The sequence below is a fragment of the Vombatus ursinus genome, unplaced genomic scaffold, assembly GCF_900497805.2.
Source record: "Vombatus ursinus unplaced genomic scaffold, bare-nosed wombat genome assembly UNPS02015012.1, whole genome shotgun sequence".
NCBI classification, from domain to species: domain Eukaryota; kingdom Metazoa; phylum Chordata; class Mammalia; order Diprotodontia; family Vombatidae; genus Vombatus; species Vombatus ursinus.
The window spans coordinates 329,853-353,837 of record NW_020954790.1 but is presented as its reverse complement, the minus strand read 5'-3'; the positions used below and the strand labels follow the sequence as shown (position 1 = coordinate 353,837).

The 23,985-nt window shown below is 49.6% G+C and overlaps 1 protein-coding gene across 1 annotated transcript in view; it reads right to left on the bottom strand.

The window, feature by feature from the left end:
- LOC114030755 (zinc finger protein 420-like) overlaps positions 1 to 203 on the bottom strand; it is a 13,391-nt gene extending 13,188 nt beyond the window's left edge. Inside the window, exon 1 of the mRNA XM_027845625.1 lies at positions 142 to 203. The gene's annotated coding sequence lies outside the window, so the exon portion shown is untranslated. The remainder of the gene's footprint in view (positions 1 to 141) is intronic.
- Positions 204 to 23,985: the final 23,782 nt, after the last annotated feature.

The following is a 23,985-nucleotide window of genomic DNA, read 5'->3' as shown; positions in this document are numbered from 1 at the left end:
AGGGATGTCAGAAAGAGAAACCAAGGCTGACGGTCCCCCACCCGAGCTGGGACGAGGGCGGGGTGAAGCAGTGAGCGGCACGTCCTAGCTGGAGGTCCAGGGGCACGAGACCTCCGAGGGTCCGGGCCGGCTCTCACTCACCCGGAGGACCCTCCTCAGAGGCGGCCTGGAAGCGTCAGGCAGCGGGCCCAGGATGCGGAACAGCAAACGGAAGTGACGTAAGAGGCGCCCAGTGACGGCCCAGGCCGGCCGCTCGTCGCTAATGCCTCACGGGAAATGTAGTCTGGCGACCAGGGCGGCTTGTGCGCATGCTTTGGGTTTCCAGGCAGGAAAAATCTTTGGTCCCGCCCCGGGGTCACGTGGACGTGGAGGCCCTCCCCCCCAGGCAGCCACGCCCCTTGGCCAAGCTCCTCCTGACTCCGAGCTGGAGGCCCCCTGGTGGCGGCTTCCTGTCCTCCCTGACCTATAACCCCGGATTCCGGCTCCACGAGGCCAGCGGGCCCTCAGCAAGCATTGATTAAGCGCCTACTGTGAACCAGGCCCTGGCCGAGCTCTTCGAAAGTAAAGAAGGGCCGGAAACACGCTGTCTGCCTTGTGTGGGGGAGGGGGAGGGGAGACAGGCGAGAGCCGGGCTGGGCCGACGTCAGGGGACCCTTGCTAGCCCAATGACCCTGAGCCGGGCGCCTCACTACCGCCTGCCTCAGTTTCCCCCCCGGAGTTGTGAGGAACAGATGAGAATCCTTCGAAAGGCCAGGCCCAGAGCGAGAGCTCTGCAAAGTTAACTTATTATTTATTATTATTACTGCTATAGTCTTAAACCTGGAAAGCTCTAGGTGCAGTCGGGCCTTATCGTGACTCGATTTACCTCCGGAGTTTGTCTCTTGGGGGACAGAGGAGACTGTCCGGCTTTTCTGGCCCCGAAGGAAGCCGGGATTCCCGGCGCTCTCAGACGCCTCCAGCAATGGCAGGATGGCGGTGTCCGTGAAGGGCTTCTCCGTCCCGGGAGGACCGAGGAGCTGGGGCCTCGGCACAGCCCCGGCACCCCCGGGATCAGATGCAAGCACTGCGGCCTTTGCCGCTTCTCACCCTTTCCTCCCTTGCAGATACTCACTCGCCCACCACCCTGGCTCGCCCGGCACACTGCCATCCGCCATGTTGCCATCTCTGCGCATGCTCTGCCCCTCCCCCTCCCCGTCCTGCGCCTTCGAGTCTTCTCTCAGGCCTGGTCCCCGCAGCTCCTGGGCAGGGGACAGGTCTAACCCTGGGGTCCCTGGACCATGGATCCAAAAAAGCCAAACCCAACCATGACCCTTCACCTTTTCAGTTATGTGTGGAGGCCACAAACCATAACTCTCAGAAGGACACTCAGGCCTCACCGGAAGGCCCCACCACCCAGAGAAGGTGAATGAATGAAGGCTCCAGCCTTCCCCTCCCACACCACGTCTACCTGGTTGTTGGCATAGTTACAATCGCTAGCCTTTATATAGCGTCTTAAGGTTTACAAAGCGCTTTACGGCTATCTGATTTGATCCTTACAACGACCCTGGGAGACAGGTACTATTATTCCCTATTTTACAACTGAGGAAACTGAGGCAAACAGCGATTACAAGACTTGCCCAGGGTCACACAGTCAGTAAACGTGGGAGGCTACATTTGAACTCAGGTCTTTCTGGTTCCAGGTTCAGCGCTTAGGGCACTGCCCCAATGGGGAAATGTAAATAATTAAGGTACTTACAAGGTACTACATACAGAGAAAATGGAAGGCAACCTCAGAGGAGAAGGTACCGGCTGTTGTTGGGACCTAGAATAGGTGGAATTTGAGCTAGATCTCAAAGGAAATGGGGGAAGCCAAAAGGTGGTGGTCAGGAGGGAGGGCATTGCAGGCACAGGGAACACCCCGTACAAAGACATCGATATGGGAAGTGGGGTTTGGTGTGAGAGACACAGAAAGGAGACCAGCTGGAGGAGTCCCGGAGTTCTTGGAGGAGAGCAAGGAAGACCAGAGATGTGGGAAGGGGCCCAGTGATGAAGACCCTTGAATGACCGAAGATGTTTTATTTGATCCTGGAGGTGACAGAGAGCCTCTGGAATGCACTGAGTAGGGAGTGGCATGGTCACCCCGCCCCTTAGGAAGACCACTGGCAGCTGAGTGAAGGAGGCATTTAGGGAGGACAGTCTTGAGGGCATCTTCTGAGGTGGCTGCCTGGCTCCCCCTTTGTCCTGTATGTGCAGAGATGAAGCTTTTGGGGAGTGCTCCCAAAGTTGGGTGAGCCGGGGGAGGTCGGTTAACTGACCTCCTGGTCTGGACTCTGCCAGTTCCTTACCCAAGATTGGATCTGTCAGCTTGACCTCAGCCAACTGGTGTTGCATTCAGTCACTATTAGCCCATTGAGAAGCTAATCAATAAATTTATTCACTTAAAATTGGGGGAAAAAACCCAAGTGGTTAACTTGTTCAAAGAAAAGATTGAAAAAAGTACAGCAGTGACTGCCCCCCGATAATGGGGATCTGGGGCTCCCTAGCCTTTGGAAGAAGGATGATTCTTGTCAAGATGTTAGCAATAAAAGGTATCTTGTACCTCTTTGGCCATTTTTGTACTGCTTAGATTAAAGTTTTGCAAAGTCAAGCCAAAAGAATGGAAAACTGAAGACCAACTTTGCCACTTACCTGCTGCCAGAGAGGTGCCTGATTTAAAATGCAGGGTGTGTGGGACAAAGACCACTACTCAAATAAAATATTCAGAGGCTGAGTTATTGAAAAGCAGAAAGGAGTTTTGTTACTTTCTCATGAGAAAGGGCACTACCCCTCGTTGCTAGAGAAGCTCTGGCCAGGGAGTGCAGCTTGGTTGCAAAGAATAAAGGCTTTTGTACCCTACCGCAAGCCCCCTCCCTCCACTAACCCCCCCCATCCTCCATTGGCTGGAGTTCAGAGTTCACAATCTATTCGCGCAAATCTTCCCCAGCAACAAAGAGCAAAGGCGGTTACACAAGTTTGCCCAGAGACAAGAAAAGAGAAGTCTTTTAAAAGCTGTTTTTGCAAGTGCTGGCCTTGCAGGATTAAGCAAGTGTGACAGCTACAGAAATTATTAACCCCTGAGGAGACTTCACTCATCCCCCACAATCCCCCCTCTCATTTCTTACTCCTTGAAGTCTTCTCACACCATTCCCTACAGGCGTCTTCTACTAGACATTGTTCATTTTCTCCCTCGGGCTCCTGTCGTTCATTATTACCAACGGGGACCCATCCCTGTGGTTTCAGGACCATCAATCTTACTTCACCTTCTCCTTCTACTCTAATCATTTTAGACAGGGAATCTTGGACCACCCAAGTAGTAAGCTGCATCATGCAAGGGAGACAGATGAGGAGTAAAATCACTTCACAAATGGCAATTAAGAGGAACCGAAGGGCTTGTTTCCACCACGACCCTCCGAACCAAGACCACCAGGAGGCGTTGAACGGAGAAGTCCAGGTCTGGATGGGGACATGTGCCAGTTTTCTGATGTTACTAGTAATATCTTTTACTATCTTCCCGTTATCATCAATTTTCATGCAGCAGTTTGACAAATTTAGTTTCCCACAGACCCCTCTCCTTCTTCAGCCAATAAGTAATCTAAGACTAATCTATGCTGAAGTACAGCTTCCCGAGTTCAGGTGGCCTGGTCTGCCAGGAGGTCTACGGCTCAGGCTGTTTGGTTAGTGATAATTTCCACTACTGCCTGTAACCTAATTAACCTATTAAGGATATAGATGGGAGTCTTACACCCCCAACTTCCATCCTGTGCCCAAGTAGCTGGACCATATGTCTGGATTATTCTCTCGGGGGCCGTCACCCCAGCCATTGGCATCCCCGGTACTGGTTCACGAGGTGTTTAAACTCTGCTTTTGTCTGTCTGAATCATCATATAATTGAATTCCCAGATCCCCTCCCAGTCTCCCAAGCAGGAAAAAGAACTTGGGGCAGACAAGACCTATGTAGCAGTTTCCTATCTAATCTGGTGGGAGACGGGTGTATGCTGTACTCCCACAGATCCAGAAATGGCCTTTTAGACTTAAATAGTCGGCCTCTTACACCTTTGACTTGTTTTCCCTGGGAATATTCTTGGGACGTGGCTTTTCTAAGTGGTTCCCAGGAGTAATAATACTGGTCATTCCCTCCTAAGGGACCGGCTGCGCACAACCCATCCCCAGTCCGAGTGCAGTCCCAAAGACGTGTTTGGTCCTCATCAGTATCGTTAGAATCGCTCCGACAGTTCCGAAGACACTCCCTGCCCTTAGCTGGGCTATACCAACCCTGTACGCTGCTCACGTAGGCTTGGGTAGGACTCTTCTTCATCCTATTGGGCGTCATGCAATCTGCTAGGGTCCATTCATCCAAACGCCCTCCAGATCACAGGCACACTCTCCTCGTCTGGTGCTCAGAGTTCCCAGTCTAAATTCACCGCTTTCAGCTTTTCCCTTTCCAGTGCCTGCCATGGATCTCACTGGCAAGGTTACAGGCCGGCCGCCCTTTTCACACTTACTATGGGTTGCATTAGACAAAGGCGAATAGCGTGTACAACTTAGAGCCTTGACCGTTGCAGTTTGGGAGTAAGTCCATTCACAGTCGCTCTCTACCATGTCTGGCCCGGGCCAGCTAGGCGATGTGGCAGCCCCAGTTTGGTTCAGGCAGCACGGTCCTTGTCCGGTTTCTGCCAGCGGCCAACGATGCTTCTCTTCCGGTCCCCAGAGCCTGGTTCCATTATGGACATCAGCCATGGGACTGAGAAGCCACTGAGGTCTTAAAGGAATAGGGACCCAGGGCCACTTCTCAAGCTGTTGTGGCCCTCCACAGATCCAACAGTTAGTCACATTAAACTGCCTAGCGATTTCCTCAACCAGATTCTCAAATTGGCTCCCTTCCTGCAGGAGGGAAGGGGGAGGCGAGTGTGGGGCTGCTAGAATACAGGCTAGTCCCGGGGAGAGAACTGTTAGCCACCTTGCAAGAGAAGCAATTGAACTCATGGGGGAGTAGACAAAAACAGCGACTAAAGAAGAAAATTAGAACGGGTATGGCTACAAGCAAATAGAGAACAGTACATACAACTCTTTCATTCATGTGCTGGGACCTTCCTCAGCTTCCCTTTCAAGTTCTCAGTGTCTTGTGGGGTAGCTTCCCACTCGCTCGGGATCTCAGCTGGTCCTTTTACCCGAGAATGGTGGGTCCAACCCCGCTCCGTGGTTCAGACGGCGGGATCAGTGGTGAGCGAGATCTGAAACGGTCCCTCCCAGGCTGGGGCAAGCTTCTCCTCTCCCACGTTCTGATCAGCACCCAGTCTCCAGGCTGGAACTTGGGGACTGGAAAATCCAAGCGGGGGTGGGGGGTGGTCTGAGCAATTAACCCCTTTTCTGCAACGATAATAAATGCTTTGCCATGGATTGTACAAACCTTTAAGAAACTGATCTCTAGCATCCCACTGAGGAGCCTGGATAATCTTAGTCGGGACGGAGTGCCCATACAGAAGCTCATAGGGAGATAACCCTGTATCCCTCCTAGGCTTAGTTCTTATTCTTAGAAGGGCTAGGGGCAAACATTTAGTCCAAGGAAGTTGAGTCCCTATCATAAGCTTAGTAAGTTGTCTCAGTTTCTTGATTCATCCTTTCAACTTTTCCTGAGGAAGGAGGATGCCAGGGAGGATGCGACTCCCCAGAAATCTCCAAGGCTTTCATCAGAGACTGGAGAATCTTAGCAGTGAAATGCATTCCCTGATCTGAGTCCACTCGCTCCACTGACCCATACCTAGGAATAATTTGTTCCAACAGGACTTTACTCATGGCAGATGCAGTGACTTGGGTTAAGGGAAAAGCCTCGACCCAGGAGGTGAGATGATCCACAACCACCAACAGGTATCTTAATCTCCTCACAGGGGCACCTCGGTGAGGTCCACATATGTGTTCTGGAATGGTCAAATGCCTGCTGGCCATCCTCCTGGAGGAGGCTACCATTGGCTGTATCTGTTCGTCCTTCAACATACAATGCGGCCATCGACTATTCGGCATGCCAGAGTATAAATACCAGGACAAATACACTTAGTTAATACCGCGTTGCATAGGTCCTGGACATCCCAATGGCTGCCCTGGTGTAGGTGCTGTCGAACCTGCCTCGTGGTGGCTCTCTTCAGGACCTCTCAGCCATCTCCCTCCCTCACTTCGGCTGGCCCCCATTTCCTGTGCCTGTTGGGTCTCCTTCTCGGATAGGAGCGCAAGTGGTAGACTCAGAGGAGAAGAGGGAATTAAAACCAACATGGGGTCTATTTTTGCCTGCTCACGTTCTCCAGCCCTCCTCGCCTCCTCATCGGCTAAACGGTTGCCCCCAGCCTCAAATGAATCCCCCTTCTGATGTCTGTTCACACGTATTATGGCTAAGGTCCTAGGCCGGCCCAAGTTTTCCAGTACTTGTTGTAGCAAAGTGGTATGGGCTAGCTCTTTTCCTTTACTACTGATCGTGCCCCACTCCTCCCATATCTTTCCAAACACCTGGGCTACTCCCCAGGCACACTTAGAGTCTGTATAGATATTTCCTTCCTGATTCTGTAACAGTTTTAGAGTCTGATTAAGGGCATATAGCTCACAAGCCTGGGCTGACCAGTTCCGGGGGAGTCCACCAGCTTCAAGAAAGGTCGTTTTGTCTCCATCTACAAGAGAATATACATTCCTACTCCCCGCGCCCCCACTACCCGAGAGGAACCGTCTATGAACAGACTGATTGCCCCTGGGATGGGGGCCTAGTCTTGGTCTGGAAGTCAATCAATTCCATACAACAGGGATCCTCACTTGCCTGGCTCTGACTACTATTGCTGGTAAGAAAAGATGCCGGGTTTTGATTCCCGTCATGGGTGAGGACCAGGTCGTCTTTCTCCATTAATATTGGATTCTAGAATCAGTCAGCCACAGCCCTGCCCTTTGATTTAAAATGGACCGCACCTGGTGAGGGGCACTAATTACTACACTTTCCCCAAAGGTGAGTTTCCTTCTGTCTTCCACTGGCAGGGCTGTCTCGGCCACTGCCTGAACACAAATTGGCCACCCCTGGGCAACTGGATCCAGGATCTTAGAGAGGTAGGCCACTGGTCTGGGTTGCCACCCCCCAACCTGGGCTAGCATTCCCCGGGCAGTTCCTCCCTCCACGTTGACAAATAGATGGAATGTTTCTTTCTAGGGAGGGCAGTGCCAGCACCGGTGGGGTCCTCAGAGCCTCTGTTAATTGGGCAAAACAATCCTTACTTTCTTGGTCCCAGACGATACTGTTGGGTTCATCCTCTAATAGATGTTTATATAAAGGTTTGGTTAATACAGCATATGAGTCAATCCATATCCTACAATATCCCACTAATCCTAAGAACTTCCTCAACTCCCTCTTAGTTCGGGGTAATTGGATTTGCAAAATTCCTGAAATTCTGGCTGGGTCTAGCTCCTTGCTTCCCTCACTAATTAAATGACCCAGATATTTCACATCTCTTTCTGTGAATTGCATTTTCTTTCTGGAAACTCACAGTCCTTGAGCCCCCAGGAAATTGAGGAGTTTTATGGTGGTCATGCTCACCCCTTCTCTTTTAGGTCCAGCTATTAATAAATCATCCACATATTGAAGGATAACTGAGTCTCGAGGCGGGTGAAAGTCCTGGAGAATAGATTCCAAAATCTGACTAAACATATTTGGGGACTCAGTGTACCCTTGGGGGAGGACGCACCACATTTAACTGTTGTTTCCTCCCTGTATCGGGGTCTTCCCACTCAAAAGCAAATAAGTCCCTGCTCTCTGAGTCCAATGGGCAGGCCCAGAATGCATCTTTACGATCTATTACACTGAACCATTTGCTTACAGTGGCAATCCTTCCCAGGATGGTAAATGGGTCTGGAACTACCGGGTGTGACAGATTTCAGTTTGTTTTAATAAACTGATAAATGTGATCAAACAAATCAATTTATTAAATCAATAAATGTGTTCATTTAAAATCAGAAATAAGCCAATTGGTCCATTGCTCAAACAGAAGATTGAAAGAAGTGCAGCAAGGCTAGCCACCTGAGTTTTGGGCATCCTGAGCCCCCATCCCTGCAGCATGAGGATGCAGGAATCACGATGGAAACTTTGTCCCCTTTTTTTTTTAAAGCATTTTTGTTGCCTGTTAGTAGGAGGATTTTTCTTCCATGGGTTTGAGGGAAGAGAATGTGTTTGCTTTGGGGCATATTGAGTTTAAAATGTCTATGGGACACTGCTCACTACTAAGTTTACATAGTAAACATCTCTATGCTTATTGATAGCATAATAACAAAAAAGCACAATAAATGCTCATTGACTGACAGACTAACATGTGAACACCACCATTAGGCAAAAATGAGAAAGATAGTGCTGTATTCCTTCCCAGCTGTAGAAGACATGACCACACACAGGCTAGATTCACTCATAAGGAGACTATGGTTTTGGTGTTACAGAAGTTGAAAGCTGTAGGATCTGCATCGGGAAATGAATGAAAGAATAAGCATTTATTAAGTACTTACTGTACGGGCAGCTGGGTGGTGCAATGGGTAGACAGCCAGGCCTGGAATCAGGAAGATTCCTGAGTTCACACGTGCCCTCAGACACTTGCTAGCTGTGTGACCCTGGGCAAGTCACTTCACTCTGTTTGTCTCAGTTTCGTCATCTGTAAAATGAGCTGGAGAAGGAAATGGCAAACCCCTCCGGTATCTTTGCCAAGAAAACCCCAAATGGGGTCAGGAAGAGCTGGACACAATTGAAACAACTGAACAAGTTTAATGGTGGTCTCTCTTGTGTTGTGGGGAGGGAGGGAGAAAAAAAAATGCACAGCAGAGAACAATACTCAGAAGGAAGCATAGGAAAGCAGGGTAGCTTTAAAAGTGATAGGTAGTATTTATTGCAGTTTTTCAAAAAAAGTAAACAATGCGAAATGGAGATTTTTCCATTTTGTGTTGTGCTGTGTACACGGACTTTTCTTATCTCTTTGTTTTTAAGCTCAAAATGAATAATTTTTAAAAAAACAATGAAAGATGAAGAAACATCTGCAAAAAAATGCAACAAAATCCAAAGTGCATCAGTGCACCACGCCAAGAGCTCCAGATGTACGGTATCATCTACTAGCAGCCAGTGGTTCTATATAGTGTCAGGCTTGCACAGTGGCAACACCAGCTTCCTAAGACAGTAAGATAAGGGGGAAACTGCTTTCATCTGCACACCTGGATTTGACTAGCTCAATAAAATGGCACCAAGACATTTTAGGTAGCACTCGCCATTTTTCCAGAAACTGATCAAGAAACTAAATGTAGATATGAACTTGGTTCTAGGTTGGGTAATGGCAAATGCTGGTGTGCTTCATGACAGCATTTTTAGGAGAAACACTGGAAAAACACGAAAAGGAAAGACTGATGCAATTCTTAAGAGAAAGTGCTATAACACATTAATAAGTTAACAGTTTTTCTGAGCTGCTGTTAAGTATGTGGATCACAAAGTATTTCAAGTTAAGAGGAATTATTTGAAAAAGACAGAAGTGATCCTGACCTGGTTCCGTCTACAGACCCTTTGAGAATTAAGAATGTTTTTACAATTCTGCAAGTATTGTAAATTTAAGATGTTTGCTGATATTGTGAAACAACTAAATGACCTCATGAAGCACGCTCGATTGAAGAGACCCAAAGGCAGAAGAGGAAGAAATGCAAAGTTGTCTTCAGACCCACAAAGCCTCTGAAGACCGATGAGTAGACATATGTAGACAACCTCAGCTGCCTCACACATGCACCAGTTTTGGCCCAAGTGGATCCAAACTAGCCTTTTGTCCTGCACACAGATGCCAGCCTGGAGGAGCTAGAAGCAGTCCTATTCCAGGAGAGTGATGGATCTGCCCTTATCACCCCATATAACCTGGAAAGGTTTTTTGGCTTTCAAGTGCTCTGTAACCCAGAAGTTCAATGTGGATTGAGTCTATGTGGATGGAGTCAAGTTGCAACTTTAAACTAACAATAATCCCCTGACATATTTTGACCAGTGTAAAGTTAGATACTGCTCACCAGAGATGAATACTAGCACTAGCCAGCTATGAATTCAGCAGAAACTGCCGAACACTGGGAAGGCTGAAGTGGATGCAGATGCCCTGCCCCAAAGGCCATGCGACACCAAAGTGAGGGCTATCTGGGATACCCAGGGGGCTAGGCCACCAGCATATGGCAGCACAGACGTCCACCAGACAGCGTATCAGCTACATAGGGGACTCTTGTTCTACAGAAAAAACCTCTTCTGCCTCATCTGTGAGGATGACTGGCAAAGTGGCTGACTGATAAGGGACAAAGAGGCGTGATGCAAGCCCAAGGTGGGAATCCTCTCAAGTTCTAGTGTCTTGAAAGCACTGGACTGTCAGTCAGCAACACCATCACCAATCCCACACATGGTGCCGAGAAGCAGCAGGTGCTTTCCAGAACATATGGCTTTGTGGTCATGGAAGCTTTATAGGGTGACTGAGGTGAGAGGGGTCAATAGAAGGAATAGGTTTTACTGACCCAGTATGGCTGTAGATGTCACCAAAAAATGTGAGACTTTGTGTGCAAAGAAAAGCATTACTGATTATGCTGCACATTGGGAGAACACGAGCACTCAAAATCCACAGGACTTGCCTGCATTTCCTTTTTATTATAGAAGGGACATTGTAAGAATATAAGTGTTATTTGATTATGGCGACTTCACTAGATACATTTGGGTTTACCCAACCAGGGACCACAAAGTTACTCTGGTCACTAGGACTCATTTGGACCAAAGCAGAGACTTTGACAGAGCACTGCTCAAAGATACAGTCCCTTTGGTTGGTATCATGACAGAAGTCTAGAACTATACCTTACCATCCTGGAAGGAATCCGAAGTCTGAATGTTTCCATGGCATCCTGCTATGGACTTCCATTACGGACACTGACACCTGAATCATACTGGAACCAACAGGTGTCATTTCAGGCATAAGTGCACAACTCCACTAAGGAAGAAGCTATGCGCTCCACACTCTGCCTGCTGGACTTGGAGTCTCTGAGAATGGAAGGTCTACACACTCCCCTCTAACAAATCCGTCTACAGAGAGTCAGGAATAGGGACAAATAGGTCATCAGGTCATAGAAGAGTTAGGTCGATTCAACTGGCAACCAGACTAACTAATGATGTTAAACTAGAGAAGTAGTTACACTAACCCTAGGTTTGTCTCTAACCCTATCATGAAAGTCCAGAACCAACTGGAAACCCTGAGCCTGTGCTCACAGTAAAAGGGTCCCCTGGCACCCCATGGGACCTAACTTGAAACGGGACATCAAACAGTCCTTCTTCCTCAGTCCAGAGGAGGTGCCCCATTCCCCAATCCCAGAGAAGCTTCACCCCTAGGCCCCAAGAGAGCATGTTTGTTGCTCCTGTGACCCCGACCTTGACATTGACAAGTCTTAAGGTCCCAAACTTCTGAGGGAGAGAGCGCCTTTCTCCATTTTTTCCTTGACTGGCTGTTGTTCCCTTGAAGATACAAGAGGTCCATCTGAAGATATGATCTTGCCTCAGAGTTCCCAGGGTAGGGAGAAGCCACTGGATCTTGCAGGTGGCCAAACACAAAGTTAGGGTATTCACAGCCCCATTCTTCTGCCCCTGTGCCTACCTCCAGTGAGGCCCAGAACCCTTCCACTCCTGTGACCCTCATGTCCAGCCCAGTGGCCCCTTAGTCCCCTTCGAGCCCAGAGGTTCCCCACTTCTCCTGGCCCAGAGGCATCAGAGGACTAGAGTGGGGGCTCTTCATCAGCCCAGGTTGTCTCAGGGAACATGCCTTCATCGGCAACCAGCCAACTCTCCATCTGACACCAGATGGCAATACTTATGTTTCCCGCACTTAACATGTGCCATGCATGTAATCGCATGCATTCATTGCCGCATTTTAACTTGGCTTAGCTTGAGTGTGTTTCTTATTATTTTCTTGTTCACATTTGTTTTTGTGTTAATATCATGCATGCATGAAAGTCTGTCAAATGTGCACAGTCTTTTTATTTATTTGCATAGGTGCAGATTTTCCTGCATAGTTTGTTAAAGTGTAGGCCTTCTGATGTTGATATTGCTTTACTTTTCTTTTGCTATTATTCATATTTGCATGGGTTCCTTGGCTATGCATGAACATCTGGGACATGTGCATTTAATGTGTCCTACATGTCATTTAGACCTACAGTTAATGAAGCAGCCTGTCGAGTGGTGCTTTATGCTGTTCTAGGGCTATTGCACATGTGTACCTCCTGTGAATGTCACTGGAGATAATTACTACAATGTTGGGTTAATCATTCTTGTTCTGTTAAGTGCCGGTGTTTATTTTTATGTTCTGTTGTACCAAGTGTCAATGTAATTGATTTTACAAGGGACTGCAAGATTTCTGGTTCTGGGGAGGAGTGTTCTTGAGCATTGGCGGAAGTATCTGTCTGGTGGTGGAGAGGACAGGCTTATTTTCTTGAGCTTTTGGAAAGCCATTGCTGAGAGCTCACAACCTTACCTACTGAGGGTAGAAGAAACACCAAGAGAAGCTCTGATCATGTGAGAGAGGCTGTGAAGAGGCAGTGGGGGTCAGGCTGTCCTGTGGCTCCGGGCCTGCTGTCCATGCAGCCTCCACACACCGGTCACTTTGGCATGGCCTTCCATAGAGCAGAGCCGCCACATAGGGCTTGTGCCAACTGAGAAAGCAGTCTCTAGGACCCCATCCCAGCCCCATCAGGGATCAGTCAGAGGCGCAATAGCCCCTGATGAACAGAGCTGACGAGGGCAGTTGCTGGGAACATGGTAGCAAAGTCACAGTGGAGAGTTCAGCATCGTCCTCCAGAGCCAGCAGAAGCATGGAGTGTGTCCTTCTGAACCTCCCAAAGGTGTAGATCCAAGATGGGGATTCCATTTCTCATCTCCCATTCCTGTGAGGGACATGCAGTCATCTCCAGATTCTTGGAAGTTTATTTCATGTTTTTGATCACCTGGTTTCTAAAAGCTGGTGTTAAGATAGGACATTGATAGTATGTATATGTTTTGCTTGCTCAAATGTATCTGGCAAAGCGGGGCAATGGTTAGTTAAGAATATAGAGGAGCAGGAGATTTTATAGTATAACATATACCAGAGAGATAGAGACAAATGAGAGAGAGACAAGGGAGGAAGAGGGACAGAGGGAAGAAGGGAGGGAGAAAGGGAGACAGAGAAAGAAGGGGAGAGCAGAAAGCCTTCTCAAACCCAGTCCTGTCTGGGCCATCGGGCTGGTTTTACTCTCTTTCTGTAAAGAACCCAGCACATCTGCTGAGCGTCATCTGGAATGTGTCTGGCCAGTTCAGGGCTAATTTTTTGCATAGAGCTGGGGTCTACTTCTAGGGGTTTGGGGGGGGGATGCTGAGCAGATGCCCCTAACTCAGGTGTTCACACCCAGAGCAGCCTGCTTGGGCTGTCTGAGGCAAGGTCTCTGGGGCCTAGGACAGGGCCTCACTCTTTTGCTCCTCAGTGGCCTCCTACTGTGTCCCCAGTTTCTGGTTCAAAAGATAAGGATATTTTAGTCACTATTTTCACAATTCTTAATCGCTTCCCAAAGTGGTTGTACCATTTCATGGCTCCACCAGCAATAATGTCCCTATCATTCCATAACCCCTCCAACATTGACTACTGCCATTTCTTGTCATCTTTGCCAATTTTCAGGGTATGAGGTGAAACCTCAGGGTTTTGGTTTGCATTCCTATTATGTGATTTGGAGCATTTTTCCATGTGATTGTGGATGCTTAGTAATTCGTTACAGAAGTCTGTTCATCTCCTTCGACCACTTACCTATTGAGGAATAGCTATTAATTACACACACACACAGATTGTTTCTATATCTTGGACACCATCTTTGGGCAGGGCAAACCAGGGACTGGTTCCTCTTCTGTTTGGTGGTCATCTTCTCCAAGGAGCTGCCAATAAAGTCCAACTGATGGCCCCAGGAGCTCCTGATCTCTCACAAGGATGTCAGCAAGGCTAGGAACATCCCTGTCAGAGTCACTATTTATTTGCTTATCTGGGCTGAAAAAAAGAAACCCAGCAGAAGAGGCCTTATGATACCAACTCACAAGGCTTGCCAGGATAAGCCCCTGCTCCCTTCACAGGGAGGCTAAGGCCATTTCTGCCTGAGTGGCCCACCACTCACAGGGAGGCCCAGGGAGATGCAATCTACAGGTTTGGGACAGTAAAGGAGAGAGTGCTGCAGGGTGGAGTCAACCTTTTAAATCTACTATGTGTGTGGTTCTGCCTCAGTGGCCAAAGCAGCAGTTTCACCATGCAGGTGGTGAGCAGGGAGGGGGAGGGTGGTGACGGCCCCACTACACTCTGCCCGCAGGTAGATATCTAGGCTCCATGGCAAGTCAAGTGTGGGCCACTGGGGGCATCTGTGGATTTCCAAAGACAGAAAATTTTGGGGGGAGACTCCAGCGTTGCACTTGCAAGACCCTCCCCCCCCAGCCAGTGTCTTGTAGTAAGGAATCACAAGGCCATATGACACAGTTCTCAATGGCCTGCCAAATGCCATGTTAAAGCATCTCAAGTGGGCCATTCTGTTGAGATTAGACACCGCCTGTGAGTCAATAAAAAAGCATGTATTAATAACAACAGGGAGCATTTATATGGTGCTTGGAGGTTGGCAAAGCGCTTGACATTTTTTCTTATCTGACCTTCACAACACCTCTAAGGTGGGTGCTGTTCTTATTGACATTTTACAGATGGAGAGACTGAGGCACATAATAGCTAAGTGACCAGGGTCATGCGGCTAGCATCCAAGTTCTGCCTTCTATATACTGCGTTACCAAGCTGCCTACTATGTGCTACGTGCTGGGGACACAAAGGCAACAGACAGTCGAGGGCCCAGAGTCTCACGGGGAAGAGAACTACGTGCCAACAAGACGTGGATGGGATAGATGAGAGATCACCTTAAAGGGAAGGTGCTGGAATGAAGCGGGGTTGGGAAGGTTCTTGGAGGAGGGATTGTAGCCGTGCCCTAAAGTCAAAGAGGCCAAGAGACAGGTGAGGAGAGACTTCTTAACAAGGACAGCCAGTGAAAGCGCCTCGGGGCGGGACACGGAGGGTTGGATGGGAAGGAGTGAGGAAGCCAGTGCCCTTGGATCACTGAGCACACAGAAGAAAGGAGGTTTGTGAAGAGTGGAAAGGTAGCAAGGGGCCAGATCATGAAGAGAGGTTATTACGTTTGATCCTGGAGGTAATGGGGAGCCAGAGGAGTTTACTGAGTGGAGGCTAGAGTTGGGGGGCAGGTGAATGACGTGGTCAGACCCGTCAGACTGCAGGAAGACCACTCTGATGGCTGACGGGAGGTGACCAGAGGGGAGAAGAGACTTGAGGTGGTGAGGGTCTGCACCGGCATCCTGGCAGTGCCACAGGAGAGACATTACAAAGGCAGAACTGATGAGACTTGGCAGGAGATGGACATTGGGGTGAGGATGAGGAGTTGAGGATGACACCTAGATTGGGAGCCTGGGTGACCAGCGGCATGGTGGTGCCTTCAACAGTAACGCGGAAGTTAGGAAGAGGGCAGGGTTTTGGGGAAAAGATATGAATTCGGTTTTGGACATATGGCATTTAAGATGTCTGTGGGACACCCAGCTCAAGACACCAAATACAGGCAGTTGGAGACGCAAGGCTGGAAGTTGGGGGATTTTTGTGAGGGCTCCAGTCTGTCACAGCTGGTAGGTCTGGAGATGAGGGGTAAAAAACCTACAAGAGTTTATCATCAAAACAGAGTAGCTTCACAACACAGAAATACATCAGCCTAACAGTATAGTGTTTGATAAACCCAAAGGCATCAACTCCCGGATTGAGGACTTACTACGTGACAAAAACTGCTGGGAAAACTGGAAATCAGTCTGGCAGGAGCTGGATTTAGACCAAACTCTCACACCATATGCTACAAGAATCTCTAAAGGGATATAATATCTCAATATTGAAAGTCACATCGTAAAGAATTCAGAGAAATGAAGGACCTCTTGCAGCTCTGGACTAGGGAAGAGCTCTTGACCAAGCAAGACAGCAGGAGTATCACAGTGGAAGACATGAATAATAATTGATTATATGAAGTTTAAAAGCCTTCACACAAATTCGGATAACTAGGAAAAAAGTATTTGCAGCAGGTTTCTCTGATGAAAGTTTAATATCAGTCATACAAGGAATTGATTAACATATATAAGAATAAAAAACCATTCCCCAATATATAAACGTTGAAAGGATAGGAACAGACTAATCTCAAGGGCTATCAACAAGCATATAATGAAATGCTCCAAGTTCAGCAAGAAATGCAAATTAAATAAACTAAGGTCCAGCACCGTGGACTGTTCAGCTTGGCAAAGATGACCAAAATGCTAAATGGCAGCAGTTAGGAGAAGAGGCACACTACTACCACACTGCCAGAGCCAGGAACTGGTCCAACGTTTGGGGGAGCTGTTGGTTACTATGCACCAAAAGTCATCACACTGTACTTGCTGACCCAGCAATACCGTTGTTAGGTACGTACCTCAAAAGGATCAAAGAAAGAAGGAAAGGACCCAAATGCTCAAAAATATTTATAGCAGCAATTTTTTAAATAGCAAAAAACTGGAGACAAAGTGGGTATCCATCAATTGGGGAAAAGCTGAACAAATTATGCCACACGAATGTAATAGTCTAAGAATCGTAGGCTAAGAAATGATAAAAGGGATGGATTCAGAGAACTATGGAAGAATTGGTATGAACCGATGTAACAATTTGCCCACTGACAACATTGTAAAGGAAAAGTTATGAAATAACTGAAGTCAGTGTTGCCACCCAACGTGACTCCAGACAGTCAATGTTGGATACTGCTGTCCACCTCTTGGCAGATTGGTGACAGATGGGAAAGCGAAGTGCATGTTATCAGAGCTGGGAAATGTGCACATTTGATGCGCTGGACTAAACTTCTCTGTTATGCAAGAGGCTTTCACTTTTTGGGTGAGTTGCAATCCCTAATATCAAAGAAGAAGAAAAGCATCCAAAAACATTTAAAAAAAAGAATGTCAAGTTGTTTATTCTTGCAGAATGCCTCCGACATGGATCAAAAAGATTTAAAATTAATATGAATTTTCTGATGTTAATTAAGACTTGCGCGGTGACTCGAATCCTACATTCAATGCAATTGTGCGTTTTCTATCCCATATGAGTTTTCTGATATTGAGTGCGGTGGGTGTTCCAGTGGAAGGCCCTCCCACATTCCCGGCATCCTAAGGCTTCTCTCCAGGGTGAATCCTCTGATGTTCTGAGAGCTGTGACGCATAGCAGAACGCCCTCCCACGTTCATTATATTTACTAGAGTTTCTTACCGTTGTGGACTCTCTGATGTGGGACAAGCTGTTTATTCTTGCAGAATGCCCTGCCAAATTCAATGTGTCTAAAGAGTTTCACCTCGGCGTGGAATGTCCTGTGTTGACCAAGGCCTGAGCTGGAGAAGTCCCTCCCACATTTGTATTTCTCTTCAGTGTGAGTCTTCAGGTGCAGACCCAGGGCTGACACCTGGCAGAAGGCATCCTCACAACCACTACCGCCTAAGGCCTCTCTCTGGAGTGACTTCTGTGGTGCTGGGTAAGGTATATCCTATGGCGGAAACCTTTCGAGCACCTACAAGGCTTTTCCCAGTGTGAATTCTCAGGGGCTGGGCCACTTCTCTGCTCTGACAGATGCCGTTCCCACATTTGTTGCACTCACACTGTGGGGTTGCAGGATTTCCACATTCAATGTATCAATGTATCTCCAGTGACAGGAAAAAATAGTTGAGTTGGGGGTTGGAGTTTCCCACATTCACTGTTTCATAAGGTTTCTCTGTGGTACAGATTCTGTTTTTCATGAAGGGTCTTGATTATAACATGAAGATTTCCTTCATTCATCCAGCCTTCTTTTGAGCAGATTAGACTACATTTGCAAAGTCCTGAACAGAGTCTGATGCCTTCTCTGGCCCTGCCACTCTTCTGCTCCAAAAGCTTCAGTGGCTCCCTACTACCTCTCGGACAGATACAGACTTCTGTTGGCATTCGAGGCCTTCACAGTATGTCTCAAGCTTCTCTCTCCCTCTAGGTTGACGACTTCCCTACAAACTGCCCTTGGGTCTCCTTGATGTCCCCATATGCCACACTCCACAAGCACAGTTAATGTGTGGCAGTCACTGCGCTAAGCCCTGGAGACATAAAGACAAAAGACCCCCCTTCCCACAGACACACGCACACTCACACGCATGGCATATGGTAATTAAGTACAAGGTGACTCTGTAGGGAAAGAACCAAGGAGGTGGGATGGCAGTAAAGGAAAGGCCTCATGCCAAAGGGAGTTCATGCACCAAATCCTCCTCCTCTGAGAGAACTTCCCTGATTTCCTGCACCCTGGGAGTGCCTGGCACACAGCAGGCAATTAATAAATGCTTGCTGATCGTCTGATTAAATGGTACATGTTTGAACACAAAGAATAGGAAAAGCAACCTAGAAGGGAAGGGTTTGAAAGGGTTGGAAGGATGGGGGGACAGGAAAGCGCCCTGAAAAGCCAGGCTCTAAGAAGCATCCAGACCTCAGAGCACTCCTGGATCTGACTCCAGGTGAGACTGGACAGTGACCGATGAGCAGACAGACCCAGCACCCCAAGAACTGACCCACGTCCAACTGGACATTCTGGAGATCACAAAAGAGCCCGGGGTCAGAGACCCCTGGGAAGACTGGGCTGCACTGATGCGGGGAGATGAGCAGAACCCGGAGAGCCACGTGTATGAGAACAGCAACACGGTGGAAATGGACAATTCTGAAAGGCAAGATTCCAGAGGGCTGAGGAGAAAGGTCACCCACCTGCGGGCAGACCGTGCCAACGTCAGATCCAGCAGGAGTGCTCTGGACAGTGTGGGCGCGCTGGCAGGCCGGGGGTAGATTTTAAACTAGAGCCGGGGGGCACCCGGACATCACAGATGGGGCAGGTGTCTGAGGGGAGCTGCTGGATCCAAGCCACTGGAGACCCCGGGCTCTGAGCTTTAGACGTCCGGTCATCCACGGCACCAGCCGCGTCAGGTCGGTGCCGGCCTCACCATTCACACAAGAAAGCCCAAGTGGATGACACGGAGGGATCAGGAGAGTGAGAGGCCACCCCTGAGTCTGCGCCCGGAGCCCGGCAGGGAGCTGCCAAAACAGTGTAGGGGAGTTGGAGAGGAATGCATCCTCTGCCGAGCTCAGCGGGGTGTGTGGAAAGACCCCAGGCCTCTCCCTGCTCCAAGTGGCCATCACACCGGTGCCCGGGGGAGGGGCAAGGGGATGGGGGCAGACCCAGGCCGGGTCACGAGTGGGGCGGGGGCATCAGCCCCGCCAGAGAGGGTCGGAGCCGTGCTGGGGCTACCAAGGAGGACCTGAAGGAGGGGCACCCAGCCGGGACCCCCTTCCCTGGGCTAAGCTCAGCATCCTCATCCCCCGCTGGGAGGGGGGAGGACCCTGGGACCCCTTCCCCCGGGCAGGCCTCTTTGGCTCCCCATCTCCGTCCCCTGGTGGGAGGCGGGGGGGGGGGGGGGCAGACCTCCTTGGCCTCCTTGGAGGTGGGGGGGGGCAGGGGCGGCCCCCTCCTCACCCAGGCAGGCCAGGTGCCCGAAGTTCTCCAGCATCACCTCCCAGTACAGCTTCTTCTGGGGGAGGGGCAGGAACCCCGAAGTTCCCCGGGCCCTGCAAGGTCCAGGCTGGGGCCCCCCCTCACCTGGTGACCCATGGTCCCCCAGGGGCTGGCTCCAGAAAAAGCCTGGGGGGAGGGCAAGGCAGAGACCGGAAGTGACGGATGGCGCCCGGCAAAGCCTCACGGGACATGTAGTGCGGTGGCCGAGGCCGGGGCGCGCATGCCCAGGAAGCTCTCAGCGGCCGCGGGCCAAAGAGGGGGCTGACGTCACGCTCTGGCCCCGCCCCCCCCCGCAGACTGGGTGGGTGGGTGGGGGGCTCCCGGGTCTGGAGCAGGGAGGGGTGCACCCCGGGCGGGGGAAGCGTCCAGCGTCCGGCCGGCGCTGTGAGGGCGGGGAGCGGGGCGCCTTGGCCGGTCTCGGACCCAGCCCCCATCAGCCGGCGGGGGGCGGGGCTGCACTCAGGGAGGAAGGACCCAGCCCCTCCAAGAAGCCGAGTTACTTGGGGGGACCTTTGTGTGCGCCCTGAAAGCGTCCTCGGCGGATCCGCGTGATCAGCAGGGTTGGGGGGCTTGCGTAGGACCCAGGCTTCTTGGGAAGCGACCCGGCATGGCAGTGGGTTTGGGTGGGAGACCCCGACTCACTCTACAAGCAATGCTGAGCCCCTGGGGGCTTCTGGGAGCGAAAGGGAAGAAATCGGGGAGGGGCCTCCCTGTGCCTGGCACTGACTGAGCACTTACAAATGTTGCTCTCGTCAGACCCTGGGGGGCGGCGTCCCCCGTATCCCCTCTGTGGTTGAGGACACGAGGGAGACCCAGACCCGAAAGGAAGCAGCCCGGCACCCTGGGAGCTCCCATCCCTTGGGAGCAATTGAGGCAGCTTGGGGGCTGGGCTGGCCCGGGGAGGGCCGGAGGGGGGCGGGGCTGGCCCGGGGAGGGTAAGAGGTGGGCGGGGCTGGCCCGGGGAGGGCCGGAGGGGGGCGGGGCTGGCCCTCACAGCCCATGTGGACAAAGCCTGTGTTCACAGACGCCACAGGGTCGAGCCTGTGCTGGGGGAAGGTCATTCTGGCAACTGTGTGGGGGATGGCAAGGGTGGGGGGACCTGAGCAAGCTGGTGGCCATAGAAGTGAATAATTATTAGTAATGACAACCAGTACTTATGTGGAGTGTCAAAGTTCACTAGGCACTTTACCTAGATTACGGCATTTGACTGGAAGGGAAAAGGAACTAGCATTTATTAAGTGCCTACTATGTGCCAGGCACTAGGCTAAGTACTTTTAATCCTCCCCACAACCTTGTGAGGTAGGGGCTTTGGAAGAAACTGAGACAGAGATGAAGTGACTTGCCCAGGGTCACACAGCTAGTCAAGGCAGAAGCCCCGTCCATCTCCTCTTTCACTTCTGACATCTGGTTACACCGAGTCTCATGGGTTCCCAAATCCTCCACATAACCGGGTAGAACTGGTGGCAGCCACCTCGGACTCAGGCTGGTAGAGAGGATACAGGAGACGCTCTGACACTTGAAAACTTGGCCAAGTCGCCCTGTCTCGGTCTGTTTCTTGAGCGCTGTGCCATGACAGTTCTATGGACGGGTTAGGGACAGTGACAGTGGATGTGCTGACTTCCCACCTCCTGGGCCTCTCCCTCCAGCTCCGCCTTCTCCAAGGGGCCTTTCGGGATCCTCCAGCAGCCCCTGGCAGTAACTTGGGTGCCTTCCTCCATCCCCTCAAATATCAGCTCCCCGAAAGCATTCAGGCCCATGTGTGCCAGCCCCCGCACAAAGCCTGCTACCTAGTAGCACTTAGTATGTATGAGCCATGCTCTGTGCTAAGAGCTACTTGTCCTCAAGAGCTTCCAACCCAATGGGGAGTGTGTAGGGGGGAGGGTGTGGGGGGGAAGGGACAAAACATAAGGAGAAGCTTTGAGGGAGGAGGATGGGGTATGACTTGGAAATGAGGGGGCAGAGTCTTGAGTGCCAGGGGAAGGATGCTTACACTGGCCACACCTTGGAAATGCCTGGAAGGAGAGCCCCCTTTCCCTGGGGCCATTCTAATGTCACCATCAGACAGGCCAAAAACCAGCCAGTGGTTGGGGCCCATGGGGACAATTTAGGGGCTCATACACCAGGAGTTTGGAGGTCATTTTACATATATATGTGTGTATATATATATATGTGTGTGTGTGTGTATGTATGTGTATATATGTATGTGTATATATGTGTATTATATATATATATGTATATATGTATGTATGTATGTATGTATATATATATATATATGGTTTCCCCCCCAAAACTCCATAGCACCATAGTCAGGTTTTATAATTAAATATAACAACATTTAAATGGAAAACAACTGTTTAAAATCCTAGTCTGCGTAACCACCAACATTCAACTACACAGGTAAGAATAAAACATATGTGAACCCAGACACAGTATTTAGAGTTGGGTTTTTTTTTAAAGGGGCAGCCACCTTAAGACAGTTACAAAACCACTGCACGTGTATCCCCCTCCGCTCACTTCCCCACACACCAGCGCTCACAATCGCTGCCCTTCTCCACATGCATTTTTCCTCTCCAGGGAAGCCTCCACACTTTTGTGCAGTGGCTCGGCCCCACACGCCACTCCCTCCCATCATGCAATGCATGGGCTGTTTTCAGTGACTCATAATTCCAGAGTGCTGCACTGGCAGCCTTAGGTCAATTTGGAACAAGAAAGTCATGCAACTCATATGGCATGCTCACATATAGAACATGTCACTGGCTGTTTAACCATTATAAATTCTTTTGGTTAGCATAAAGCATACCTGGGAAAAGTTCCTAAGTAAATGGCCCCTCATTTAGGCCAGAAGATTGAAGAAATATACCCTAAGGTGGCCTGAGAATATGGTGTTTTATCTGTGGGTTAGTAGAAGGGTAAACGGAGATGATTTTGGTGGTGGGGGCAATTTTCCTTGGAGTCTGTAAGAGTTGGTGGTACAGGGAGCCACTGACCCATTTATTTATCCATAAATCTAGGGAGATTCTGCCCTAGAAAACCAGACATTAAGTGGCATATATTAAGGTACAGGTGAAACCTTTTTGGTAGGTAACTCAGTTCCATAAACATTCATTAAGCACCAGCTCCATAGAGAAGTAGTGTGACATAATGGCTAGAGAGCCATCTGTCAAGCCAGGTAGGCCTGGATTTGAGGCCCGCCTCGGAAACACGCTGCCCCGGGGAACCTGGTCAAATACCGGGACCTCTCAGTGCTTGGGGAAACTTGCTGTGACTCTAGGGTGCAGAGAAGAACCCAAGGGCACAAAGGAGGGGTTTCCTTGCCCTCTTGATCTCCAGGCCCTGAGTCCCGGCTTGTATTAAGCTCTGTGCCAAGTGCCAAAGACAGACAAATCTTAGTTCAGACACAATCCCTGCTTCTATAGAGCTTAGGATCTCATAAGTAGATAGTTTTTAAAAAATAGATTTTATTGATATAGTTTTTACATTGTCTGCATTTCCCACTCTATTCTTCCCATCTCATAATAAAAGGATGAAGAAAAAAAACATTCTGCTCCAGCACACATCAGAGAGTATCCGGTCTTACGCAGGATTTGGGAGCCACACCCTTGGACTTCTGCAGGAGTCCGGGAGCTGTCTTCTCAACTCTGCTCTTTGGGGCCAGCTGGGGTCCTTTCCAATTCACAGCATTCCACTGGGATGGCTTTCCAGTTGTTCTCTCCATTTTAACGTGGGAGTCACGGCCGTGGCTTTCTTGGCTCCAGATCGGTTCATGAAGAGCTTTCCAGGGTCCCCTATTCATCACGTGTGTTGTTTCTTACACGACGTAAGATTCCATTATGTTCTCATGCCAGTTTGTGTAGCCATTCCCCAATGGATGGGCACCGGCTTTGTTTTCAGTTCTTTGCTACCATAAAAAGTGCTGCTACAAGTATTTTTGTATGTCTGTCTGTCACTGACTGCCTTAGGTTACAGGCCTAGCAGTGAAATCTCAGAGTCAAAGGGTGTGGCCATTTTAGTTACAGCATGATTCCAGATTGCTTTCCACTATGGTTGCACTGATTCACCACTTCACCAACAATGCGTTGTGTGTGACCATCTTTCCACCAACTCTCCAGCAACAATTATTCCCACCTTTTGTCATCTTTGCCAATTTGCTGGATGTGAGCTAAAACTTCAGGGCGGTTTTGATTTGTATTTTTCTTATAATCAGTGATTTGGGGTATTCTTTCGTATGGACATTAAAAATCTGCAACTCTTTGGAGAAATGTTTATTACATCCTTTGATCATTTAGGTAGATATAGCTTT